The 20,676-nt window shown below is 43.7% G+C and overlaps 1 protein-coding gene across 1 annotated transcript in view; it reads right to left on the reverse strand.

Annotated features, from left to right (window-relative positions):
• BCAR3 (BCAR3 adaptor protein, NSP family member) overlaps window positions 1-20,460 on the reverse strand; it is a 112,799-nt gene extending 92,339 nt beyond the window's left edge. Inside the window, exon 1 of the mRNA XM_073643218.1 lies at window positions 20,216-20,460. The gene's annotated coding sequence lies outside the window, so the exon portion shown is untranslated. The remainder of the gene's footprint in view (window positions 1-20,215) is intronic.
• Window positions 20,461-20,676: the final 216 nt, after the last annotated feature.

The following is a 20,676-nucleotide window of genomic DNA, read 5'->3' on the forward strand; positions in this document are numbered from 1 at the left end:
GTGGAAGATTCTCTGAAAACAAGGCATTGAAAATAAACATATTCCTGCCTTCTCCCCCTCCCCAACATCATTTGTTTGTAGAAGGTCAGTTCTTTCATAAAATAATTGGCCAGTCTCACTGAAAGTGGTGGGTTCAAAGAACTTCTTTTTACACATTGTAGAAAAGTTGGTCGATCTCGGTGATTTAGAAGACATCATCTGAGTATTTTTTATTTTGTATGGGACACTTGACCAGGCTTTGACTGGCCCACAGGAGAATCCTCAGGTGTGCCACCACCCTCTTAAATGAGCAGTACTTGGCACAATATACTTGAATCACTATGTACAGACAGAGGCAGCATCTTATCCATGCAACAATCGACCCAGTTCATTGTTATATAAATTTGTGATTGAGGATAATGTCACAATTACATGTAGCTGAAAAGTGGGGCCCTGGAGTTGGTTACTGGTGGGCCCTTGGCACCCCAGTCCGACACTGCTGTTGACTATTCCCCAACAGATAACGTTTGGGGGAAAAGAAAAGCTTAATCCATTTGTTCTTCAGCCACTGCCAGAAGCATCAGATAGAAGCTTACTCTTCTATCCCATTGATAACACATGAACGCTCTCAGCCATGTTGAGAATACATGGTCAGGAGCTACAGATGTTGGCCGAACGAGCTGTACGGGCACCTTAAGGTGTATGACGGCTTTTAGACCCATGTATTAGTCTTTGTTCCATCACAAGGACGTTCACTGACTGTCTTAGGACAACAACATAAGATAGTGAGTCCTTGAAGATTAGGCTGTCTCCTGCCGCAGAAGGTTTAGTCTTTCTTACTTAACCAGCACCACTGTTAGGTAGCATCCCCCATTCTACACACTAGCCCTTTTCTACATGAGCCTTCCTCACCTCTTTAGAACATCTCACATTCCAATCACATCAGTTACACCATCTATCTACTCCTAAACTGATAATGACAGAGGATCAACCCATTCCGCACCTCCTTTAACATATGCATGTTAACCTGGCAGCCTTACAGAAAATGAGTTTGACCTCTGAGTAGTTGTGTAGTGACCTTTTGCTATGGTGCTTTGTAAAGCGTTTCAGCCGACATTCCAAGTGTCCTTGGAAGTAGTTATGAGGTTCTACAGTTGAATCTCATTTTGTCTTCTTAGAGGACATTTTCCCATGAAACTACATCTTTTACCCCTGATATCTGCTGTTGAAAAAGGTAGTAGACCCTCATACACATTAGATAATTATCATGACTAAGGACAGTTCCATGTCCGAAAGGCATTGACATTTGCCTTGATGCAATACTTTTAATACGTCTGGAACATTTAAAGCTGTACTAAAAAGTTGGAGAAGTTTTACATCCAATTGGGTGGATACCTACATTTGCTTACTTTACATTAGATACTTAGATCCAGTAAAACATTAACAGGTTTGGATGATATTAAACTAACTAGCAGCCTGAGTTCCGAAACAAATAAGTTTCGGAAGCTAGAAAAGCTAGCTCTACATAATAAAAACTAACTCAAATTACCCATGTCTATCTACGTTCAGCCTTTTTACACGATAAACAACAAAGTTGTCATAATTAATAAATTAGTAAATGATGAGACGTTCGCCAATTCAAAAAGTGAATTGCCCAGGGCAGATCGCGTTGAAATCTCTGGCGTACTGAAGTAGACACTGGTGTTTTTTTTCAGCCACCGCAGGCTAAATTCTCTATCTCGACGTTAAAAGTACCTTTTGGTACACAACGTTACGAGTGAATACTCTTTCACAATTTTCGATCAATCTTCCTTGTGTGGGAGTATCTAATACCTTCACCCTTACATCTGCTCTCCTATGAACTCTTGAAAACACCACATATAATTGGCCATGTCCAAACACAGGCTCAGGCAAATAAATGCCGACTCGTTCAAGTGTTTGTCCTTGAGACTTATTAATTGTCATTGCAAAAGCCAGTCTTACTGGAAATTGTTGTCTCTTCAATTTAAATGGTAGTCCTGTTTCTGATGGACATAAATCAATTCTTGGTATAAATACCTTATCACGTTCAGCTGATCCTGTTAAAATCTCTGCCTTAAGAACATATCTATTCAATGATGTTACAACTAGTGATGCGCGAGCACTAAAATGCTCGGGTGCTTGACCTGAGCAACAAGCCCAATGTAAGTCTATGGGAAACTCGAGCATTTTTCAGGTGGCTCCCCCTGGCGGTCTGCTGAGGGCCTAAAAATTGCACAAATCGATGGGAACAGTGCTCAAATGACATGGGAACAGCATGGAGAAGACCCCTGGAAGCATTTCTGACTCCCAGGTCACTTCTGTCAACAACGTTGTCAGAGGTATTACGCCACTTTTACGGACTCACAATAAAACATACAAAAATTAAACCAAAATGGATTTTCCTGGGAAATATGTTAAGGAACATCCTTTCCAGGGTAATGACTTGTATATAAAGCAAAATAAATATCCAAAAACAAAAATGCTCCTCCACACCTTGGGCTATGTTCACATGTAGCGTTTTTGATGCGTTTTTGCACTTTCAACTGTGACAAATGCATTCACCAGGAAATGTCATTTTAACATTTTACAACCTTATCTGGCCATGTGGTAGTTGAGATATCATCAGACACATCATGTTTCATTTATGAAGGAGGGACTCTGAAAGTCACAAAGCCTATTTTTATAGGGTCATCAGGCGGCCTTTACTATTCTTAAAGGGCCAGCAGTTGGCCCTCACTATTCTTAGAGAGCCATCAGCCGGCTATGTTTTATTGTTCCCATTACTAAAGAGTGGGTCTCCTATACTGCTATTGCGTATGCAGTGAGTGGCAAGGTTGCCAAAAATTTGGACGCACCCCAATACCCCTTTGAAGAGACTTAGAGGAGGGCCTCCTGAAAACAATGTTCCCATTATTAGGAAATGGGTCTCACATTGTATTTGCCTATGCAGTGAATGAAAGGGTTGCCAAAAATTTGGAGGCACTCCAATGTCCCTTGGAAGAGACGTGGAGGAGGGCCTCATAAAACAATTTTCCCATTAGAAAGGAACAGGCCTCCTATACTTCTAACACCCATGCACTAAGTGTATGGGCTGACAAACATTTACCCCTGGGGTATACATGAACATACTGTATACATTTTTTTTTACGGGCATCATAAACAATCTTTAAAAAAATTATGTGGGTGCTGCATCATGGACCAAGGTCACCCTGGTGACATGGTGGTGGAGGATGAGGAGAAGGAGGAGGACAAGAGCAAATAGATAAAATCAGGAAGCATATACCCATATGTGAGTGTGAAGAGGTGCATGGGAATACACCTCCCAAAAAAAAGAGACTGGATTTGAGTTTATGTTACGCTGCTATCATTCGGTGGTGTTGAGAAGTCTGGCCCAATCCAGACCTTGTTAATTTTTATAAAAGTCAGCCTGTCAGCATTTTCAGTTGACAGGCGGATGCGCTTATCAGTTATAATTCCACCAGCGGCACTGAAAACCAGCTCTGAAAAAACGCTAGCAGTGTTATGTTCTGCTACCAGAGCTAAGGAAAGAGAGGAGATCTGTCCCTACGATAGAACTCAGCTGAATCCCTACGATGTAACAGGGAACCTGATCCTGCGATCAGACCTGCTAAAGTCCTAAGCTAGTCTGTACGGAGACCTATAGATGTGGGGAAGGAATCCCTACAAGTACTAAGGACTGGGAGGAAAATGGGACACCTCCTAACAGAAATAGTAGCAGACAGACAAACAAACAAAATATATAGAACAAAGAGGTCCGTAGACCAAGCAGACTAACAGAGTTAGATACAGAGCACAGGCTAGCTAGAAAGTAGTTATACAATGAAGTCCAGCAAAGCCAGAAGGGCGGAGCAGGATTAAATAGGCCAACGAGGTCATGTGACCAGCAAAGGAAAAAACCTAAGAGCAAGGTTCTAACAAGCGGCAGGGCAGGCCAGGACCTCCAAGGCATAGAGAGCCACTTTATTCCACATATCCAGCTTGGATGCCCAATAATTATAAGGCACAGAGGAATCAAGGAGGACATTGGTATGGTCGGCAAGGTACTCCCTCAGCATCTTCCCAAACTTTGCACTCCTTGTGAGAGTACCCCGCGCCTCAGGGCCTGTGCAATGGGAGGGGCTGAAAAAATTCTCCCAGAACTTTGACAGTGTTCCCCTGCCTCTGCTGGATTGAAGTTGTGTCTCTCTCGCCTGTACTCCTTGGTGGTCCAACGAACTGTCACCTTTGCCGCCAGCGTTTTCAGATGGGAATTTTTTTAATAGTTCCGCAACAAGGGCCTTCTGGTACTGCCCCATTTTTGTAGACCTGTCCGCCTCAGGAATAAGAGATATAAAGTTCTCCTAGTAGCGTGGGTCTAGAAGTGTCACCAACCAGTAATGACTGTCACCCAAAATTTTGAGAACGCGAGGGTCATGGGAAAGGCAGCGTAACAAACTCAGCCATGCGTGCCAGACTGCTAACAGGCAAGACCTCCGTGTCCTCACCAAGAGGATGACTGACGATGCTCTCCTCCTCCTCTCGGTCCTCTGGCTATCCATGCTGAACAGACGGTATGACAGCTGTGCAGGTAGTACCATCTATAGAGCATGAAACTAGCTCCTGTCTTCCTCCTCTTCCTCATTGTCACCCAATCCACGTTGGGATGAGATGAGGCTGGGCTGTGTGTAATCACCCTGTATGGTTCCTTGCTCCATCTCATCGTGCTCCGCTTGCAATGCATCCTCTTTTATTGTGAGCTGAGAGCATTTCAGAAGACAGAGAAGCGGGATGGTGACGCTAATTATGGCGTCATCTCCGCTCACCATCTTGGTGGAGTCCTCAAAGTTTTGGAGGATGGTACATATGTCTGACATCCATGTCCACTCCTGAGCTCTTATGTGTGGAGTCTGAACTGAATACCGACGGCCTTGTTGATGCTGGTACTCAACAACTGCCCTCTTTTGCTCACAAATCCTTCCCAACAACTGCAGTGTAGAGTTCCACACCAGTCTGTGAGCCGGAAGCTGCAAACGCTGCTGAAACACGGCAAGGGCGGTGGAAGCTGTAGGTGACTTTCTAAAATGGGCACACAGGCGGCGTACTTTAACAAGCAGATCCGGCAGCTCCGAGTAGAATTTCGGAAACCACTGAACCACGAGGTTAAGCACATGGGCCAGGCATAGTACGTGTGTGAGCTCGCCTCAGAGCCGCTACCAGGTTCTGGCCATTGTCACACACGAAAATGCCTGGCTGTAGGTTCAGCGGTGTGAGCCACAGATCTGCCTGCTCTTTCAGAACTGTGTATAACTCTTCAGCATTGTGCGGTTTGTCACCTAAGCATATTAGCTTCAGCACAGCCTGTTGCCGTTTGGCCGAGGCAGCGCTGCAGTGCTTCCAGCTTGTGACTGATGTGGTCATTTCGGAGATGGAGGCTGAAGAGGAGGAGGAGGCTGAGGTGCAGGAGCTGTAGACTGTGGGGGCAACCCTGATTGACCTAGGGCCCGCAATCCTTGACGTCAGGAGGACTTGTTCCGCCCCAAGGTCCAACTGTGTCCCGGCTTCCACTATGTTAACCCAGTGTGCCGTCAGCGAGATGTACCGTTCCTGCCCACAAGCACTTGTCCAAGTGTCCATGGTTAGGTGGACTTTCCCGGTAACAGCGTTGTTGAGGGCACGGCTAATGTTTTGGGACACGTGCTTGTATAATGCGGGGACGGCACACTGGGAGAAATAGTGGTGGCTGGGGACCGAGTACCGAAGGATGGCTGCCGCCATCAGGTTGCAGAATGCTTCCGTCTCCAGGAGCCTAAAAGGCAACATTTCGAGAGCAAGCAGTCATGAAATGTGGGAATTTAGTAGTGTGGCCTGTGGGGCATTGGCTGCGTATTTGCGCTTGCGTTCCAAGGACTGGGGTATGGACAACTGAACGCTGCGCTGGGACTAGGACGTGGACGTGCTTCCTGATGCTGCTACTTGAGAGTGTGCAATGACAGGTGCAGGGCAAGAGGCATCTTCGCATACACCATGGACAGGGGATTGGCTTGCATGCATAACAGCGGAAGAAGCAGTGGTGCCACCTGCAGACATTGTTCCTGGACCCTGGGGTTCGGCCCACAAAGTCAGGTGCTTTGCTGCCATGTGCCTGATCATGCTGGTGGTGGTCAGGCTGCTATTTTTGCCACCCCTGCTGATGCTGGCCTGGCAGGTGGCGCAAATGGCCTTTTTGGGGTTATCGGCAGAGTCTTTAAAAAACAACCAGACTCGGGAAGACCCAACAGTTGTACTGGCAACTTCCTTTGTGTTGGTGTTACGGGGAACGGGAACAGTTGTCTGCCTTCTGTCTGCAGCCACCACACTGCTTCTTCCTGCCTGTTGGGATGCTTTGCCTCCCTCCCCCTGTGTGCTGCTGTCCTCGCTCTGCATGTCCTCCTGCCAGGTTGGGTCAGTTACTATATCATCCACCACCTCGTCTTCCACTTCCGCACTCTGGTCCTCCTCCTGACTTTCTGGCAATTGTGTCTCATCATCGTCCACCTCTTGTGACACTTTCCCACCGTCGCCTTTGTGTGACCGTGGCTGCTCAAATATTCGGGCATCGCTACATGCAATCCCCTCTTGCCCCGCTTCAAGTGGACCAGGCGAGTGGCCCGAATCTATAAATGGAAAAGTTAACAGCTCTTCAGAGTGTCCAAGTGTGGGATCAGTTGTCCCCGGGCACTCGGCATGGTGGGAGGAAGGAGGATCAGGGTGAGGAATATGCAGTCCAGACTCACGGCTACTGAGACTTGACCGTGTGGAAGACAGGGTGGTGGTGGTGGCTAAGTGACTGGAAGCATTATCCGCTATCCAACCAACAACCTTTTGACACTGTTCTGAGTTCAATAGTGGTGTGCTGCGGTCCCCTAGGATTTGGGACAGGAAGGTCAGGCGAGAAGATGTGGGTGTTTGTTGTGGCACAATTTCAGCTTGCCCACAGCCTCGGCCTCTGCATGCACTATCACCATCATGTCCAGTTTCCCGTCCCTTGCCACGTGCCTTGCCCATTTTAAATGTAGGACAATATCTTCCACGCTCACTACAAATGGCTGAATTTGGAGTGAAGTTATATGTGATCCGTGTGAAGGACAAACCACAGTTTTAAATACCTGGCCTGTAGGTAACTATTTTAAACAGCAAACCGGTGTCAAAAACTTTGCTGACACACTGAAAAAAATTAGAATGGAGGCCAGAAATGGCAGAATTTTTAGAAAATGTATATGTGGTCCATGTGACGGACAAACTACAGTTTTAAATACCTGGCCTGTAGGTAACTATTTTAAACAGCAAACCGGTGTCAAAGACTTTGCTGACACACTGAAAAAAATTAGAATGGAGGCCAGAAATGGCAGAATTTTCAGAAAACGTATATGTGATCCGTGTGACGGACAAACCACAGTTTTAAATACCTGGCCTGTAGGTAACTATTTTGAACAGCAAACCGGTGCCAAAAACTTTGCTGACACACTGACGAAAAATTTGAATGAAGGCCAAAATTGGCAGTATTTTCAGCGCAATTATGTGATACGTGTGACGGACAAACCACAGTTTTAAATAGCTGGATTTTTAGAACTGTAATATGGAATGGACCTGGCTGTATTCTGCAGTGCCAACAAGCAAATGGCGCAGAAAAACGGTGTTCTCTGGATTGCTTTTTAAGCAAGTAATGAGGATTAAGATCCAAAAAAAAATATTCCTGGCCCCTGAGACCTGGGCCTTTGTCTAGAAATATCTAACAGCAGCAGAAGGCAGAATTGGAATAGAGCCTCTTGTGCTATATGCACTGCAGTCTGCTATATACACTGCCTGCCTGATATCTCTGCAGATGGATTAGTCATCAGAAGGACTGTTTGTTGAGATGGATATGTGTAATGTATGTTTTTTCTCCCTACACTACCTAATACACAACCAAATCTCTCCCTAGCTCAGCAGCACCTCTCCCTACACTGCCTGATTGCGGAGTAGACTGACGAGCATGGCGGCGCCAGGTCTGATATAGACCTGATGACGCTGTGCGGCCAGCCAATCACTGTAATGCCACAACCAACATGGCTGCGGCATTACAATGAGTGGCAGGCAATCCCTTCATGTTTATTGGCGCTCTAAAGAGCGCCAAACATGCAGGGAAGGGACCCGAGCATCTCGCAAGTACTCGGCGAGCTCCGAGCATCTCGAGTACTGAGATGCTCGGGCGAGCACCGAGTACTTGCGAGTATGCTCGCTCATCACTAGTTACAACTAATCGTGTACCATTGAAACTGATGTTTTTCTCTGACTCACCTCAACATTAAGCTCTTTATGCAGTAAGATGCGTATGGAGACCTTAACATTAATTCAAAGGTGTAAACACAAACAAAGAAAATATTCATACAAATATAAATGACAAAACAGAATGAAGCAAAATGAGACCTAATGTCGTTTAAAGGAATTTTACAGATTTATAACACCCCTGTATCTTGGCTGCACCTTGTTTAATAAAAAACAAACAAAATGTGCTTTACTCATGCTCCCCGGGTCCAGCGCTGAGTCTATACTTCTGCTTCTAGTGTCTGTTATTGTTTGCAGTGCTTACTTCACGTCATACCTCACTCAAGTTGACGGCACAAACCGCTGAGCTCACTGATTGGCTGCAGCACTGTCAATGTGATGTCAGTGCTGCAGACAATAACAGACACCAGGAGAAGAAGTGGAGACTGAAACCGGGAAAGGTGAGTAAAATGAGGATTTTTTTTATATATGAACTCCGCCAGGGGGAGAGGGGTTTTCCAAAATTGGAAAACCCCTTTAACTGGGAATGAGCCTGCTGGTGTTACAATGTTACAGAATAAATGTGCACTTAATCATATCCGAAGCCTGAACTGTAATCAATCAATTCCTCCAATATTTTGATTTGACTGTAACCGTAAACAGGAGACTGAACCAGCATGTCACACGCATAAACACGGTCCGCCGGCATAAAGGGGGTTCACGCCAGTCACTGCTTTGTACGGGCTACAGAGGCCCCATTCCAGGCTTATCTGTGAACAAAAACACTGCACAAAGCTTTGTAATTAGAATATATATCTGGACAGCATGATAATCCAGCAGCAATAACTGCACGACAGACGTATATAATGTACCAGTTCTTTATACAGATGCGGTCAAGGGCACCAAGTACATGAGCGGAATTTGTCACTTGCAATAACTCATAGAAGATGCTATAAGATAACGCTGCAGGATTTACCTATAAAAACTGTCGGAATTCACAAATAAAATATTTGTAAATAAAAATAAAATCTGCGAATGGTGGACTCGGCTCTACTGCACTGACAGATTCAGCTTTTCTACTGGGAATGATATTGCAAGAATCAGTGTGACCAAACTGAAGACACAATGTCCCATTCATGTCAGCAGAACAATGCCGAGGGAACAATGCTGCACAGACATTTCGATGCAGCCTACTTGTTCAGGCTGCTCTTACTAAAGAGGCTGATTGGAATGTGCGTCTCCTACAACTGTCTCCCAACTGCAGAAAACTAGAAGCCCCTATCAGAGAGATGGTAAGCCGACAATAAGCCAGATGGCCAGAGCAATGCCCTGTAAAGGGACAGACTTCAAATGCATTCTAGCACAAAAGGGCATTTGAGCACACACAGACGGGCGCACTAAAACCCTCTAACAGCAGCCACTCCTGTTAACAGAACCTCCTCTGTGCTCCAAGTGAAATTCAAAAGTTAAAGGTGCCAACACACTCATTAGTACAATCGCATGACTATTAATGCAGCCGCATAGAGGAAGGATTACGAGGAGCCTGGGTGGCGGGGACGGCGCTTCTCTGAACTGGGTCGTGTTCTGATGCTCTGTTAGCTGCAATGTCACACCTGAATATGTACTTACCTATCATCGGATCCCACGTCATGTATTACAGAATGGACACAATTAGAAATGTCTTTTTTTTTTAAGTTATTTAGCATAAAACAATATATATGTGCCAAATGATACGGCATCTATCCATGCTCCAGGTGAATGATGGCTTTCATTATAAGGTTGTGGCTTCATATAGTGCAAATGTGTAGCACATTTAATGAAGCATATTACAAAAAGTACATTATGGTAAGGCCGGGGGCACAGGAGTGTATATTTTCTCCTCCGAGAGAATCGGATCGATTATGGTAATGACACTTCCATCAAACTCTGATCCGCGTGTCAGCTTAGTGTGATCCGATTCTCTCGAATGAAAAAAAATCGCAGCACAGGTGCGGAGAAGATGGAGAACAACATTTCTCCACCTTCTTCATCCTTTATCAGCGGAAATCAGACTGCACTTGGATATCATCCGAGTGCAGTCTGATGATTTCCAAGCACCCATAGGTTCGAATGGGTATGTCCCATCCAATTTGCGGAGCTGTTCGCAGCATGCTGCTATTTTTTTCTCATGCCGAATAGGTATGAGAAAAAAAACACACTGATCAGCACTGCCTCATTACATATTATTGGTCTGAGTGCTATCCAATGAAACATCGGCTAGCACTAGTCCAATGTATACGCTCGCGTTAGCGAGCCCTAAAGGTTATTTCCACATGTGACTAAGAGATACAAAATTCTATGTGCCTAGAAGAGCGCCATGGGTATCTCCAATGTAATTCTAAAGTGGTCCCAACTGCTAGCCTTCCCATAGACGTTAGTGATAAGATTCCATTAAAATTGTGGGTCATCCCCAATACAATCGTCTTTCATATGACCATTGCAAGTACTGATGTAAGTATAGCTGGCCACACAAGGGGCCATTTTTCCATAGATTTGAAAATTTTTGTATCTAATAATAATGGATTCTTTGGGTGATTAGTCATTTCTTTGGACCATGTCTTTCAATCGACCAACTAATCTCCATGAGGTTCCCGCAGAACAATGTCACACAGTCATGCTCATGGATAAACATCTTTGTGAAATTCCAATCTGTTGAAATAATTTCCTAATATATTTTTTTTGTACATGGTCGTTTGCAGAATCTGAAGTGTGCAATCAATGGGTTGAGGGCCACAGAATACATGAGCAGAATCCAGTGCTGCGTGCCGGCATCAGGGCAGACATAGGGAAGCAAAATTGAATTTCTAAAACTACATGGAAAAGTAGAGATTCAGGTAATAAGCGCATACGTGTAAGCAATTTTTGGTATTTGATAAAAATTACTATATTTATGAAAGTGACTGCCATCATTATGTGAGCAACAGCTGTGCATAGGAGCACAAAGTCTCCATAACCAAGCCACAAAGTGTGGGGCAAACAGCATCATCCGATACGGTGCTGATCATCTTGTTAACGCAAGGAATGTAAGGATTTCGGCACTCCCAATTACTCCACTTACAGTACTTAGAAATACTTTCTTCGGAACAAGTGCATTACCAATGTGTTATTACTGGGTTTCAAATAAACAAACAAAAGGAAAACTAAACAATTTTTTTTCAAATATACAGTACAGACCAAACGTTTGGACACACCTTCTCATTTAAAGATTTTTCTGTATTTTCATGACTATGAAAATTGTACATTCACACTGAAGGCATCAAAACTATGAATTAACACATGTGGAATTATATACTTAACAAAAAAGTGTGAAACAACTGAAAATATGTCTTATATTCTAGGTTCTTCAAAGTAGCCACCTTTTGCTTTGATGACTGCTTTTCACACTCTTGGCATTCTCTTGATGAGCATCAAGAGGTAGTCACCGGAAATGGTCTTCCAACAATCTTGAAGGAGTTCCCAGAGATGCTTAGCACTTGTTGGCCCTTTTGCCTTCACTCTGCGGTCCAGATCACCCCAAACCATCTCGATTAGGTTCAGGTCTGGCGACTGTGGAGGCCAGGTCATCTGGTGTAGCACCCCATCACTCTCCTTCTTGGTCAAATAGCCCTTACACAGCCTGGAGGTGTGTTTGGGGTCATTGTCCTGTTGAAAAATAAATGATGGTCCAACTAAATGCAAATCGGATGGAATAGCATGTCGCTGCAAGATGCTGTGGTAGCCATGCTGGTTCAGTATGCCTTCAATTTTGAATAAATCCCCAACAGTGTCACCAGAAAAGCACCCCCACACCATCACACCTCCTCCTCCATGCTTCATGGTGGGAACCAGGCCATCCGTTCACCTTTTCTGTGTCGCACAAAGACACGGTGGTTGGAACCAAAAGATCTCAAATTTGGACTCATCAGACCAAAGCACAGATTTCCACTGGTCTAATGTCCATTCCTTGTGTTCCTTAGCCCAAACAAGTCTCTTCTGCTTGTTGCCTGTCCTTAGCAGTGGTGTCCTAGCAGCTATTTTACCATGAAGGTCTGCTGCACAGTCTCCTCTTAACAGTTGTTGAAGAGATGTGTCTGCTGCTAGAACTCTGTGTGGCATTGACCTGGTCTCTAATCTGAGCTGCTGTTAACCTGCGATTTCTGAGGCTGGAGATTCGGATAAGCTTATCCTCAGAAGCAGAGGTGACTCTTGGTCTTCCTTTCCTAGGGCAGTCCTCATGTGAGCCAGTTTCTTTGTAGCGCTTGATGGTTTTTGCAACTGCACTTGGGGACACTTTCAAAGTTTGCCCAATTTTTCGGACTGACTGACCTTCATTTCTTAAAGTAATGATGGCCATTCGTTTTTCTTTACTTAGAATTTGTATTATGGCAAGAAAAAAGCAGCTAACAGTCTATTCAGTAGGACTATCAGCTGTGTATCCACCAGACTTCTGCACAACACAACTAATGGTTCCAACCCCATTTATAAGGCAAGAAATCCCACTTATTAAACCTGACAGGTCACACCTGCGAAGTGAAAACCATTTCCGGTGACTACCTCTTGAAGCTCATCAAGAGAATGCCAAGAGTGTGCAAAGCAGTCATCAAAGCAAAAGGTGGCTACTTTGAAGAGCCTAGAATATAAGACATATTTTCAGTTGTTTCACACTTTTTTGTTAAGTATATAATTCCACATGTGTTCATTCATAGTTTTGATGCCTTCAGTGTGAATGTACAATTTTCATAGTCATGAATATACAGAAAAATCTTTAAATGAGGTGTGTCCAAACTTTTGGTCTGTACGGTACATGAAAATAACAAGTTGTGTTTATGACGAGGCCATGGTCAACAGTAGGGCCAAACATGCCTTTGCTGAGCTCCTGCACTTTCTCCTTTTTGAGCACAGCTTTCTACCATGGATCCACCTACACGTAGTGGACTTAGTGCAAACCTATGATAGCGAGTTTTCTGGCGAGATACTAGATATCCACTGTCATTTGTGGCCTACGCTTGAGACCTCTAACACAAGCTCTATTATTATATGCTTATATCATGAGGGCATTCCTAAAATCTCAAGGCTGCTGGCCTGTGACCTGACCGTCCTTTCTCTGTGGAATTGCCTTTGAAATTCGGTCGCCACCGCTGGGTTGTCCAGCCAGGTCACTAACAACCACGGGTCTTCTGCTGTCACAGCCCCGCATCAATGATAGCGAAATGGCCCCATGTGGCCTCCTACACAATTTATCATCACTATCATTACTGTTTAATCATCCAGCCACTTCAAGCTTCAAGGATGGATCAGATTATCTTGGCTGGATCAGAGGTGCATTACATTCTGGCTCTAACACACTGTGACACGGGACATTCTTGGACTTTTAACATCAAGTGGGAACATCACATCCCAACAGAACTTGGATTCCTCTTTCTGCTGTGAACTCACCATCTCCTCCGTGGACTGATTAAGGTCATGACCTGTGACTAATCATTGACTGTTCTCATAGTTTTTCATGTCATACTGTTCATAGCACTATATGTTTGCAAACACGCATTTGCTTATTGTGAATCTCATGTTCCCCTCTCTACTCTGAGGTTGACCCTAACTATGTTAATTATATATTTTTGTGCTTTATTGTGTCCCCATTTACTCTAAAAGTCAATAGTCCTGGGCCTTTCGCTGATTGGTGGTATATGGATCTTTTACTAGTTTAAGTGGCCCTATACACTATAGATAGCAGTCAGTCTAACGATGGTTTGGCCGATCAGTCAGCCGGAAGCTTGCTCTTCTGACTCACCCATACACAGGAACGCTCGCGCTTCAAGACTCCTCTGATGGAAGCTCATTTTGCGTCAGTCCAAAATCAGACATGTGGGATCCTTATCTTCACCAACATCTTCAGTCTTGAGAGAGTCAGGGGACCCCATGCCCGTTAGACTGTTGGCGAGAGCCCAGCTATATTGGCAGGTTCAACTGACCTAAGTCTAATGTGTACGGTGGCCTTTATCGCCAGGGCATTACATTATACTCTTTACCCTTTTCCTTGTCATCTCTTCTTCTACTGCCCATCAGGCTTCTCTTTTACAAAAGTTAGTGAATGTCCACATCATATCTACACAGATGTTCTCTATTGTGGTTCCCTTGAGTCTCAGCCTCTAATGAGCATCATTAGATTTCTACTATATATTACATTCATATTAAGTCCCATTATAGCCTAACATCATACACATTCTGCCAAATTTCAACTCCATGCTTGAACACCGCTTACATTTTTTTTTTACCTTTTTCCATTTTGATGGTGGTTTGAGAATCCCCAGTGCATGCTGGGATACTCAAACAGGACTTTATCAGGGGGCAGAGACTGCGGTCACTGCCACAGTCTCTGTCCCTACCCTGTCATCAGTAATGCCCATTTTTGGGACTGGGCTAGTCCTTGCTTTACTGAGCATGCATCTGTTGTCAATTCCAGTGGATGCTCAGTAGGATCTTGTTACCATGAACTATTCTTCTCAGTGCATAGTGACAATGCGCTCTCTCTTAGGAGAACTGATGAGCCAGCAAGAGAGCGCATTGTCACTATGAATTAAAAAGAATAGTGTACAGTGACAAGATTCTACTGAGTATATGTCAGACTTGAAAACTGACGCATGCTCAGAACATAAGGGACTAGTCCAGTCCATGAAACAGATGTCACTGAGGATGTTTCATGGTGTGGACAGAGGCTGTGGCACTGACCGCATCCTCCGACCCCTGATAACGTCTTGTTCGAGTATTCCAACATGCACTGGTAATTCTCAAACGAAGCGTCATCAAAACAGAAATAGGTAAAAAACAAAGCAGTTAGATTAGAGAGGGAAGCATAGCGACTCTTTTACGATGAAATTAAATTTTAGTTTCAGACCACCCCTTTTAGAAAGAGAAGGAATGACGTCATTTTATGTTGACTATAACAACATGTACTAGAAAGCTACAAAGAAGAAGAAGGTCATAAATCTAATCTGGCCTCCAATAACCCTGAGGTCTGAACATAACTTTGCAGGAGACATATGTAACCAGGCTGCCCCACTTATGTCTTTGACATGGATCAATGAGTATTTTCTGTTGTTTTTTTTTATCTCTGGAAAGCTCATCAGTCCTTACCATTTGGAAGGTCAGGTCATAGCAATAAAATATTCAGAGTTCTGGGAATTTATTATTACGAGGTGAATAAGGAGGCTTTGGTTTATAGCAACCAATAAAAGTTTAGACATCATTTTTACAAAACTGGCCACACATGGGGAGATGTCTCCTGTGAGATCTAAAGAGGGTAGCCCATATTCTTCAGACCCCCAGCTGTAATGGAAAGATTGTGTCAATTCAAGAATCTCCGACAGGTTATAATAATAATCTTTATTTATATAACGCCAGCGACTCTTATTCAAGGTACAAAGGATTATGTCTCATCAGTGACAGCTACAGACCGCACATACCCACCTATATGATATATACAAACATGCTCCTGCAAAAAAGTGCTGGCTCCTGAATCATGGCGGTCACTGCACTTGTTTTTTTTGTTACATTTAGGAAGTGTATGAGGTGGAAGGGATAATGTACAGTAACTAAAGGCTTCTTCTATGATCGGTGAGACTCTTCCTAAATTATATACCTCTGCTGGGTCAACATCCAAACCACATTGGTTCTCTTTCTTATGTCAGCAAGAATGGTCATGTAATTCCAAAGACATTTTTATCACCCCTTCCTGATAAGTAACGTACATGGCATGGCACATGTCGGGAGGGTGTGTATGGTGCGGGCTCAGGATCTGAGCCGTCTCCACACATGGCGAGTGCTGCCGATGGTATTATACAGCTTACCGGATCTGAGAATACCAAGCCTGCAACTGTCGGCATCAGAGAGAACTCCGAATCCGGGACTATAATCCTTTAGTGTATAGTGACAGGTTTTTTTTTAACCTTGATTTTGATGCAGATCCGGCCCAAAATCCATATAAAAAACTAATTCGAAGACTCTGTTACTGGTTTGAGAGTAGATCTGCATCAAAATCCACATAAGAAAACTGTGTGAACATATGTTTAGCAATCAGGGGGACCCCACCTCTGTCAACCCATCGGCTCCCCCCGCAATGTGAACGCAGGTGCTGATGGGTTGTCATCGTGGTCTGGGGCCTAATAAAAGTCCCCCAGAACTGCAATTTTAACTCTCTTATTAAACAGGTTGCCCACTACTTTTAAATTGTTGGTCTCAGGATAGGTCATCAATGTCTGATCGGCCGGGGTCCGACACCCGGCAGCTGTTATCGGCTGCAAGTACTCACTTGCCGAGCTGCTCTGTTTTCTAGTAGTGGCCGGGGCTTGGTACTGCACATCCGCCTCTTATTCAAATCAATAGGAGGTGGATGTGTAGTACCCTACGGCGGCCACTACAAATAGACGGAGCAGCTCCGCATATGAGAACTTCCGATAGCCGCTGACAACAATAACAGCTGGTTGGCAGGGGTGCCGGGTGTCGGACCCCGGCCGATCAGGCATTAATGATCTATCCTAAGGATAGGTCATCAATGTAAAAGTAGTGGACAACTTCTTTAAGCCCTTCGATAAGAGAAGGCTGACAGAACAATACACAGCGATATAGAAGCTTGACAGTGTATTGTACAAGAGATCAAAAGATGGACTAAAAAACATTAAAAAAAAAAGTTTCAAAAATGTCCATATTATTGAAAATAACACAAAACAAAAAGTTTAAAAATAAACATATTTGTTATCACGCCATTCATAAAAAGGCACATATCCAGCACGGTACATGACAAAATAAAATGGTAGAATCACAGCATTTTGGTCACTGCACCTCCCCCCAAAAATGCTTTGAAAAATTATCAAAGTGTGGTATGTGCACCAAAATAAAACCAATAAAAATACAGTTCAACCTGGAAAAATAAAACTTACACAGCTTCATTGACTAAAAAGGAAAGAAAAAGTTTGTTTTTTAAGGTTTTTTTTTTTGTTTAAAAAAAAACAACAGTAAAACATGTATATTTGGTATCACAGTAATAGCACTGAATAGAGTAAAGTTAATGGGCCTGATTCATCAAGAAAAGCATTGTTCATGCCAGTCTTGATTAGTGTTTACGCTGGAGTCAGACGCTCCCGTTTGATGAAGAGACGTACACCTCTGTGTGCACCTCGCCAGAAATCCTACTCCAGCCTCTGCTGGAGTAAGATGTGTGGCATGGCATAGCAAAAGCTGCCGCTTGTCATGAATTTCATGAGTGGTGGTCACAACACAATTCACCTTTCCTACTCTAGCTTTGCCCAATTTGTCAGAGAATCTCCCATTCTGGCGTGAAGACGCCAAAAGAATTCTGGTGTGAAAGCTTTGATGAGCCAGGCATCATGTCTTTTTCTTTTTTCTAATGCAAAAATTTAATTTACCCCACAAAAATATGCGCCTTGATAAAAACAAGCCCTCATATGGTGAAGTCAACGAAAAAAAAATGTAAGCGTTATGCCTCTAGGAAGGTGATGATTAAATAGACGAAAGCTTTAGTGACAAGGGTTAACAAAAATTATCATCTAAAAGGTGGAAAACCCTCAAATATGTTATTCTGATAATCAGAAGTGCCACATTGAACAATGATTTGCTTAAGGCCATGTTCACACATCAGTATTTCATATCAGTATTTATAAGCTAAAATCAGGAGTGGAACAATTAGAGGAAAAGTATAATAGAAACACGTCACCATTTTTGTATTTGTCACCCACTCCTGGTTTTGGCTTACAAGTACTGATGTAAAATACTGACCAAATACTGAATGTGTGAACGTGGCCTAATGGTTGCATTGGTCCAACATAAGGGCACTATATCTATGCTGTGACATCCAGTTTTACATATGCTAAGCCACAGGTTGCCAACTTCGCCTCTGACATTTGACCCAATGTAGAAGTTTTTAGTAAACACATAAAACCTTGGGGGGTTTCTTAGCAAACATTCACAGACTGTACCTAGCTGTGATCCACATTATCTCAGTATTCAGGTCACTACAATTTGGAACACCACCGAGGTTTCATTTGCTAATGTGCACAGTAGCGGAGAATATATCACAGCTGTCAAAGGCAATGAAGTCACAGAGGACAGACCCCCACAAGGCAGAACTTCTGGAAATTAAATTGGACTTGCTACAACTAATTATTCAGCGACATATCTTGGCGATAGATACAGAGAGTTGTCCCTATTCCAATAGAAATGTTGCAAAGCTCAAACAATTATTCCTTTTTCTGCAATCATTGGACAAATTCACTGTCCACATTAGATGCCTATCCTCCACTTACTAGTTACATGAACTTGATGGACATTTCTCACTATCTATCAGTGCACCATACTGACGGTGATACATTTTCCACCTGGAAACTATCGCTCAGTTATGGAAACATTGTTAGGCTATGTGCCCACGTTGCATTTATGAAGCAGAAAATTTCTGCTGCATAAATGCAAGTCCTCTCCCGGAAAAACGCATGCGGAATTCCGCACGCGTTTATCGCGCATTTTTCGCGCGTTTATCACGCGTTTTCCACATGCGGAATTGCCTTGCGTTTTTTATGCATTGGACAAAGGCAATTCCGCTTGCGGAAATGCAAAATTAAATGACATGCTGCGGATTTTTGAACGCGGCATAAACGCTGCGGAAAAATCCGCAGCATGTGCATAGAACTTGCGGAATTCCATTGGGGACCATGGGGTGCGGATATACATGCGTTTTTCAAGCGTTTACGCTGCGGAAATTCCGCAGCATATACGCTTGAAAAATGCTACGTGGGCACCCAGCCTTACAAATACCAGGTATTGGTTGTATCACTGGTATCATCTGTAGGACCACAGCCAGCACAGTTCTGCTCTCCTGCTGCCTCCTCTACACATGTAATATTGCATGTGTCAGCGAAGCAGGAATACACAGTATACAGCGAGAATCAATAACTATAGAAGATAACACAGCGAGCTTTCAATATAAGGTTACAGTGAATGACCTGGTAATGTCACCCAGTTCCTTATCGGAAATACTCCTGCGATCAGTAAACTGGAATATAACATTATTATCTGTATGTAGTGTTTGCAAATTCCGATCTTTATGGCTGGACCAGAGTGCAAATCCCTGGATGACTTCAAAGCTTTAGAAGTGTAGCCTGAAGAAATACCTGGAGGAGCAGAACTCGCAGTCACATAATGGTCTAGTATTTATGAGCCACTCATTTCTATTGGTCGTAATGTATATGTGCCATAGGTGTAACCACTAGAATTAATGATTGTCGTTATCGGTTGTATAATCATTCCATTTATGGCTAACGTTAGACACAAGTAAGACATAACTATCGTACAGGGACAATAAGGCAGCGTTCCCACATTGTAACAAGAGGAAGACAAGCTGCACGGACATAAAATCTTTATTAGTACAGATCTAAAATCCAGACTTGGCTTAAAAATTGTGAACCACCGACGTATTTCTGGTGCGTCAAGCACCATGGTTCTGCGGTTCTTTGTGGTTATAGATGCAAGTTTTTTGCAGAGATTTTTGAAAACTGCCTTGAAAATTGCAAAGTGTGAATGCAGCCTTAGGGTCTGTAGCATTGCTGTCAATTACAGGACTACTTGCCCTACATTCAAAGGCTTGGTTTTGCAGTTTTGTATAGACTCGCACTTTCTTTCTGGCTGCAGTGCAGTTCTTTGTGGTTAAAGCTGAAAGTTTTCAAAAATCGCTGCAAAAAAAAAAAAAAACTGTCTTGGAAATTGCAAAGTGTGAATGCAGTCTTAGGGTCTGTAAAAATTGCTGTCAATCACAGCACTAATTTCAATGGCATAGTTTAAGACTCACTAGTATGTGGCCCCATGATCAGTCTTAGGGAACATGCAGCAGCAGTTTTGGATGATCCCTCACCTGTGTGTCTATGATGAGAGTTATCCAGCCAGCATAGTGTACAGTCCAGGTCCAGTATGTCTCCTTCCTCAGTAATGTCAGTGCTCCTCAGTCTGCTCACATTCCCCAGTCTTGATCCAGCAGCAGATCCCCAGCAGCTCACACTACACAGCAGCAGCTCAGGGCAGGCTCAGCACTTGGCAGCCACTCCCCAGCCCTGCCTGCTGCTGTGTGTGATGATCAGCCTAAGGCTTCTCATGTCCATGTGATGACCAAACTTTGCCCTGCACTCCACACAGGGCACATCTACACTTACTGCCCATTGTACAGCAGCTGACCTGTAGGGGCTGGTGGGGTTACTTCTTCTGTTTATTTGTGTATGTGCACATATACTTGTACAGAGGTTACATTCAATAGAGAAGACAAGAAGCCTGCAGGGCATGAAAAATAAAGCAAACTGTAAAAATAAAAATATCAGCTCC

The sequence above is a fragment of the Phyllobates terribilis genome, unplaced genomic scaffold (assembly GCF_046119375.1).
Source record: "Phyllobates terribilis strain yellow unplaced genomic scaffold, ASM4611937v1 Scaffold_8__6_contigs__length_399053987, whole genome shotgun sequence".
NCBI lineage: Eukaryota > Metazoa > Chordata > Amphibia > Anura > Dendrobatidae > Phyllobates > Phyllobates terribilis.